Source organism: Python bivittatus, unplaced genomic scaffold (assembly GCF_059951505.1).
Source record: "Python bivittatus isolate LINGU-HERP-01145 unplaced genomic scaffold, Pbiv_v1 ctg000120_np1212, whole genome shotgun sequence".
Classification (NCBI taxonomy): Eukaryota; Metazoa; Chordata; class Lepidosauria; order Squamata; family Pythonidae; genus Python; species Python bivittatus.
This window is the reverse complement of record NW_028277037.1, coordinates 8,045,152-8,051,533: the sequence shown is the minus strand read 5'-3', so window position 1 is coordinate 8,051,533 and position 6,382 is coordinate 8,045,152. Positions and strand designations below refer to the sequence as shown.

The 6,382-nt window shown below is 44.5% G+C and overlaps 1 protein-coding gene across 4 annotated transcripts in view; it reads left to right on the top strand.

The window, feature by feature from the left end:
• Positions 1-309: 309 nt before the first annotated feature.
• The window catches only part of SLC26A5 (solute carrier family 26 member 5), a 28,937-nt gene continuing 22,864 nt past the window's right edge, over positions 310-6,382 (top strand). For all 4 annotated transcript variants that reach the window (XR_015795118.1, XR_015795117.1, XM_088134959.1 and 1 more), the window contains exon 1: positions 310-445. The gene's annotated coding sequence lies outside the window, so the exon portion shown is untranslated. The remainder of the gene's footprint in view (positions 446-6,382) is intronic.

The following is a 6,382-nucleotide window of genomic DNA, read 5'->3' as shown; positions in this document are numbered from 1 at the left end:
TATTCACCTGTTGCACTTTAAGGATGCTTAACCGGGACCATATTTTGCCGGGCAGAAAAACCCTGCAACGCGCAGGGGCTGCTTCGGGGTCAAGGCGGAGCAGCCCCCCAGAGAACCGAAGAGCCCCCCGATATCATCCTCCTTTCCTCCTTCGGAGAGCCGCCAGCGCTCAAACGGAAAGAGCGGAGGAGCCGCCGGCGCGGCGCGGCCTCCGGAGCCCCGACGCCGCATCCGAGGCGAACTACCAATCCCGGCAGCCTTTGCCCCGGGCGTGCGCGGTTCGCCCCCCGCCCGGCCCCGCCCGCCACGCCCACTTTGGGGCTGGCGGGTTCCGGAGGGAGGGCCCCCCGCGCAGGCGGGGGAGAAGCGCCTCGCCGGGCTTCTGGCGCGAGGGCAGCGGAGCTTCGTCGGCGCCGGGCGTCCAGGCCGAGGGGAGGCGGCGCAGGTGAGCAGCGCGCGGGCGGGCGGGCCGCCGGCCGGCCGGCCGTGTCGGAGCGCGTGCGTGCCGCGTGCCGCAGCTCCGCACCGCTTCGGCCCGCGGCGCGGCGTGGCAGCGCGGCTCGAGGGCAGCCGGCGGCTTCTCCCCCCGCCCCGCTGGGAAGAAGGAGCGATGGGGATGTCTTCGGGGTGGGGGTCTCTGCGGGCCTGGCGAGGGCGGGAGGGCAGGGCGCGCTTGCTTCGTCGCTGCCGGGAGCGGGACCGGCTGGCGCTCCGCTTCCTCTTGCGGCGAAATCCGCTCCGGCCGCGAAAGCCGAGGTCCTTTCCCGCCCCCCGGGTTGGACGGGCGGCCGGGGGATTCCCTCGCCCGCTGCCGACCCTCTCCGGCCCCCTTCCCCGCCGCCGGACGTTCAGCGGGCTCATCCTCAGGGCCGTCTCAGCCCGCCGGAGGCGCGGGCGGGACCCCCAGGCAGGCTGCAGGGGCGGCGGGGGGGGGGGGGCGAAAGGCATCAGAAGAGCCCCGGTGTGTTTGACGGGGGCCGCAGCCGGAAAGCAGAGACCCTTAACCCGGCTGTACCCCTTCAGACGTTGGAGGGGACACGTCTTAACTCTCTCTGTGTCTGAGCCCCTTGCTCATTCGGATGGGTGGGGTTCCTGAAGGCTTGACCCCAAATCTAACTAAGGAGGAGAAGGTACAGGGGATCCCCGGGTTAAGACCGCCTGGGATACACCGGACCCGTAGTTATGGACTGAGCCTGTTGTAGCAAAATTCGAGTTCAGTACCAATGGTTCGAGTTCATTACACAATACTACTTACACCGTATTATACAATAATACTGTTCTGGCTTACATACAAATTCAACTTAAGGACAGATCTTGGGAACAGAACTCGGTCTTAAGGGGTATTTTGCTATTTTAATGCGGTAGAGCTTTTTTTCCCTCTCGAATTGGGTTGTGCACAAATATTGCTCTGCGTGTGCCAAAGGTCTTTTCAGGTTAACAAAGTTTGGCGATGAGCGTAAATTAAGAAACGTCATTGTGTACAATTCAAAGAGCTATCCGGAAGATTCCCTGCCCTCCCTTTTCTTCTTACAATAGTCCTGTGAGATGGGTTAGCTTATGTCAAAGTTTGGCAGACTTGTTTTTGAAAGTGTTTGGACAACCACAGATTTGGGTCTGGGTTTAATTGCTTAGTATGTTTCAGTTTGGCCTCCCTCAAAATGCTTTTCTTAAGTAGATCAACTCTCCATGTGGATCTTTCTATAACGTCTGCTGGTGGCCTGATTTTCCTCTTTATCTCTTCCCTTTAACTGTATTATAACTACTTCTTAATTTTTTCTTCTCTGTCCTTCCCATCTTGCATCACTCATTTGCTTAATCATGCTTTATCAGTAGGATACGTTTTACATTATGTACCCAAATGTATTGTACGCAGAGGAGGATTGCGTGACTAAAGTGTTCAGCCACACAGTGAAAGTTTGCAATTAGAACCTCTGCTTGGCTTAGCAACTATACCAGAAGTCATTATGTTAGTTTATGGCCACAATTAAGCTGGGCTCATATGACACACCTTCACAAATAAATTCAGCATATTTTATCTTAGTGAGTTGTGCATCCCTCCGTTCCTTAGTTCAGCGTATGGCGTGAACTCTGAAATCTGGGATAATTGGGAAACTGTTGGTTCATTGAGTTATAGATGAGCATGTCTCTCCATAGACCAAGAATTCCAAATTGATTTCTTTCTTGTTCTTCCTTAAATCCCATCATTACCCCGCACACAACAGACAGTTTCTAAATCTTTCTTTCGCCTATCTTATTTTTTCTCTTATCAACTTTTTCTAGCAATGTTGCTTGTGCCTTTTTACTTGTATGTTTAATGTTTTTTTAGACACTTTCATATAGTGCTATATGAAAGAGTGGAGTAAGGCCTTCTGGTGGGACCCAGGAAGCGTGCCTTCGGTCATGGCGCCCATCCTGTGAAACAGTTTCCCCCCTGAGATTTGGCGTTTCGTTAGGCCTTGAAGACGTGGCTGATCCCTCGGGCGCTGGGCCAGAGTGTTGAGTGAATCTGTCTGCTGGGGGCATGGTTGCATATACTGCAGATTGGAGTCCTTAGTAGCCACTCTGTTTTGTCGGTTTGATTTTTTTTTTAAAATGATTGCTTTTAATTGGGTTGTATGCCACCAAGAGTCATTGCGAGCTGGGTGGCCATACAAGCTGAAGAAAGAATGGGGTGGAAAGGAAATAAAAAGGTAATCAATTGTGGTAGTACATATATGATTTGCAAAAATTTTAAAAGAACATAAAAGATACAACACTTGATGGTAAATAGAGAAATCTGCCAAATTCTGAACATTTTGCATTTTTAGTAGTTGTGCCTGAGGTCAAAGCCTCTGCATATAACGGCAGATTTATTTCAACTGTAAATAGATTGGGCCAGGTGGATGTGTACTTGCGCACACAAAATTTTCAGATATAAACATGGAAACGTGCTTATAGCAGGGAAATCTCTGCTAGACATTTGGTATCAAATCAGAAGTGGTTTGATAAGCAGTGAATTCTAGTGAGCATGCTTACAGTATAAGCAGATTCCAGCAAAAACCCTACAAAATAACTATACAGCTATATCTTACAGAGAATTATCCCTGTGCATCCTAAAACACATCGTTTCAAAATTTATGCATAAACTTTTTAAAGGAAACTTTTTTTTTAGATTTTTTAAAATCCTGCCTTTATTATTTTTTATAAGTAACTCAAGGCGGCGAACATACCTAATACTCCTTCCTCCTATTTTCTATACAATAACAACAACCCTGTGAAGTGAGTTGGGCTGAGAGAGAGGGACTGGCCCAAAGTCACCCAGCTGGCTTTCATGCCTAAGGCGGGACTAGAACTCAGAGTCTTCTGCTTTCTAGTCTAGTGCCTTAACTACTAGACAAAACTGGCTCTCTTTATCAAACTTCATGTACCTTTCTCAAACTTGATGTACCATAAATTGGTACTTCATGTGCTATAATATTTGAATCTATCATCTTTCATTCCCAGTGTTTCTCAACCTTAGCAACTTGAAGATATGTGGACTGCAACTCCCAGAATTCCCCAGCCAGCATGGGAGTTGAAGTCCACACATCTTCAAGTTGCCAAGGTTGAGAAACGCTGCTGTAGATATAGAGATAGGAGTTATCTGAGAGCACAGTGCTTATCAGGTAAGCAGCCTACCTTAGGTTGGTATCACCGAGATGTGAATTCCCATCTAAGCATGGCTAAAAGCTCAGAATTTCCCTGGAGGACACCAAGTAGAGGGGAAGGAAGTTAAATGTAAATGGAATTAAATGTAAATGGAATGATCCTATGGATGGGACCAGTATATGAAGGGTGAGAAAGAACTCACCATGATAAGCACAACAAGGACTCTTAACTCCTCTGTGTGATAGGGTAATACAATATGTATACAAGAGGTACCTGTATTGTGCATATGTGAAACATTTCAGAAGTATGTTCTGAGTCACTTTTCCAAAGAATATACTGGACTTAAACTTGTCTGATCTTGTTTCTAGAGAGATTATTCTGAGAGTTATTGGAAAGCTTTTTGAGTTTAGACTTAAATGTCCAGCAGTTTTCATCCAGAGAAAACATGATGGCCTAGCTACAGAAATATTGACCTAAGGGGATATATTTCCTTCTCTTGTTATTGGCAAGTGCTAGGTAACCCCACCTAAACGCACCGTTAAATGTACATTGACTTTGGGGTGGCAGCAACTTAACTAAAACTTTCGCTTGCTTTATGGAAGCTGCCAAATGAAATGGGTTGGGCAAGTTAATTTTCAAGCCAGGATCAGCCTAAATAACATTTTGATATGGGCTTTGGTGTTTCTAGAAACAACAGGGGGGAAAAAACTGCTAAAGAAAATTACATTTTCTGAGAGGAAAGCAGGCTGGCCATTTTCAGCAAGAACTAGAGCCATTGGTTATCTAAATGAATCATGGAACATTTGGGTGGATTGTAGAATATTGAGTGTTTAATCAACTTGCGATGTAAGAACCATGTGATTCAGAAAAGGACATTGGTGACCTTTTCAAACTGTTCTTTGTCCAGAATAAACATATATCCTGCTGATAGCATACTGGGACTCCCAGGGACAAACGTTTAATGAAAATACATATTTAGAAATGATCCCATGATGACGTTGCACATTAAATAAAGGCAGAAATGTCAGATCATTGTAGAGCACTTGCTGATCTCAGATTTCATTTTTCTATAATATCTCATTGCAGTATCAGAATTGAATTTAAACATAGAGTCCTAAGCAGGACTGGAACAGGGAAAAATGATAAAAACAAGGTAAACCTGTCTTCATCTTCCAATCAATGGAACAATTGAATCAATTATGTAGAGAAACTCCTTTTTAAGACTGAGAAAGATGGAATACTAATAATTCACAAACTCTTTGTAGACACAATTCTAGTCTTGCCTGATGAAATTCTGAAATCTTATTAAGAAAGTTATCCAGATTTATTTAAACTCCTCTCTTCGTGTACTGTAGTCCACCATCAGTTTCACTAAGATGGTGTGTCCTTAGTTTGATCTTAGGTTTAGGTTGACCACTTCTTAAAAGGTTGCTCATTTTTCAATCAGAAGCCTTCTCTCCTTCTTCACCTGTACTGTCAAAGACTTTAGAGGGATAAAACCTGGACAACGAGTAAATTCAGTCTAAAGTAGGGTACGTTTGTCTTCCATCTCAGCTGTGTTCTCTGTAGAAGTTAGTAAGTTATTTCTTTGGAGGAAAAGAAAGGACTTGCAATTGAGGATTTATCTGAAATAAGATCAAATGTCTAAGCATTTTGGGGTCCACGCAAGGAGATGAAGTAACTCAAAATTATGGTTTGCAGCACTTCTGTTGAAATTGATCTTACTTATTTATTTGTTTCAATTTATATGGCTTCCCATCTCAGTGTTGTGATTCTGGGCAGTGAACAGCAGTTAAAAACATAAAATAACAATAACACCCCAATACATATGAAATAGTAATGCATAATCCCTGAAGGGTTTGCCTTAATTTGTAGTGTATGTAAGTAGTCCCTGGGTTAAGAATGCCCAGTTTAAGGACGACCTGTAGTTAAGAACGGAGCCTATTGTAGCAGCATTTGAGTTAAATACACAGTGATTCGAATTCATTACACAATATACTTTTACAGCATTATACAATAATACTGTTCCACCTTATGTACAAATTCAACTTAAGGACAGACTGTGGGAACGGAAGTCGTTCTTAAACTGGGGTCTACCTATCCTATCCCCTTTTTTATTTAATACCTTCCTTTTCAATCTTTTTACATAACCAGTTTTCCTTGAGTAGAAATTACTGATATGTCTGAATGCAGAGACCCTCTATTTTATTCACATAGATGCATATTTTTCTGGAGTATCTTAGTCTGTGTATAAGTACTTGAGTGTTCCAATCTGGGCAAGAACGACGTCACAGAAAGGAGGTATATAGGTCAAATCAATCCGTTTGTCAATCAATGAACTATGACAAACTACCGTTAAAACAAACCATGTCTTACTGCAAAATGTTAATCCAGCAGGCAATCTCCAAACTCCATTTTAGGTTTACGTGAGATGAAAAAACAATCAGTACTTGTAGGTATGTTTAGGAGTCTGCTGAAAGAAAACTAGTAGAAGGGTGGTGGTGGTGTGAGAATACACCTCTAGTTCATTAGCTTGATTTGAGTGCAGGATGCACAGTAAGACCCTAACAGCATTCATGAAATGGGCCATGAAAGTTACATTTTAAAATAAATAATTGGAATTTCCTGCCCATGGAAAACAAGAGTTTGCTAACTTGAGCTAACACTGGGGTGATTAACATGAGAGGTCCCAGCTACATCAACATGCCTTTAATAGGACAACCTACAGCCCATCTCTGCATATGGAGGCACAGTA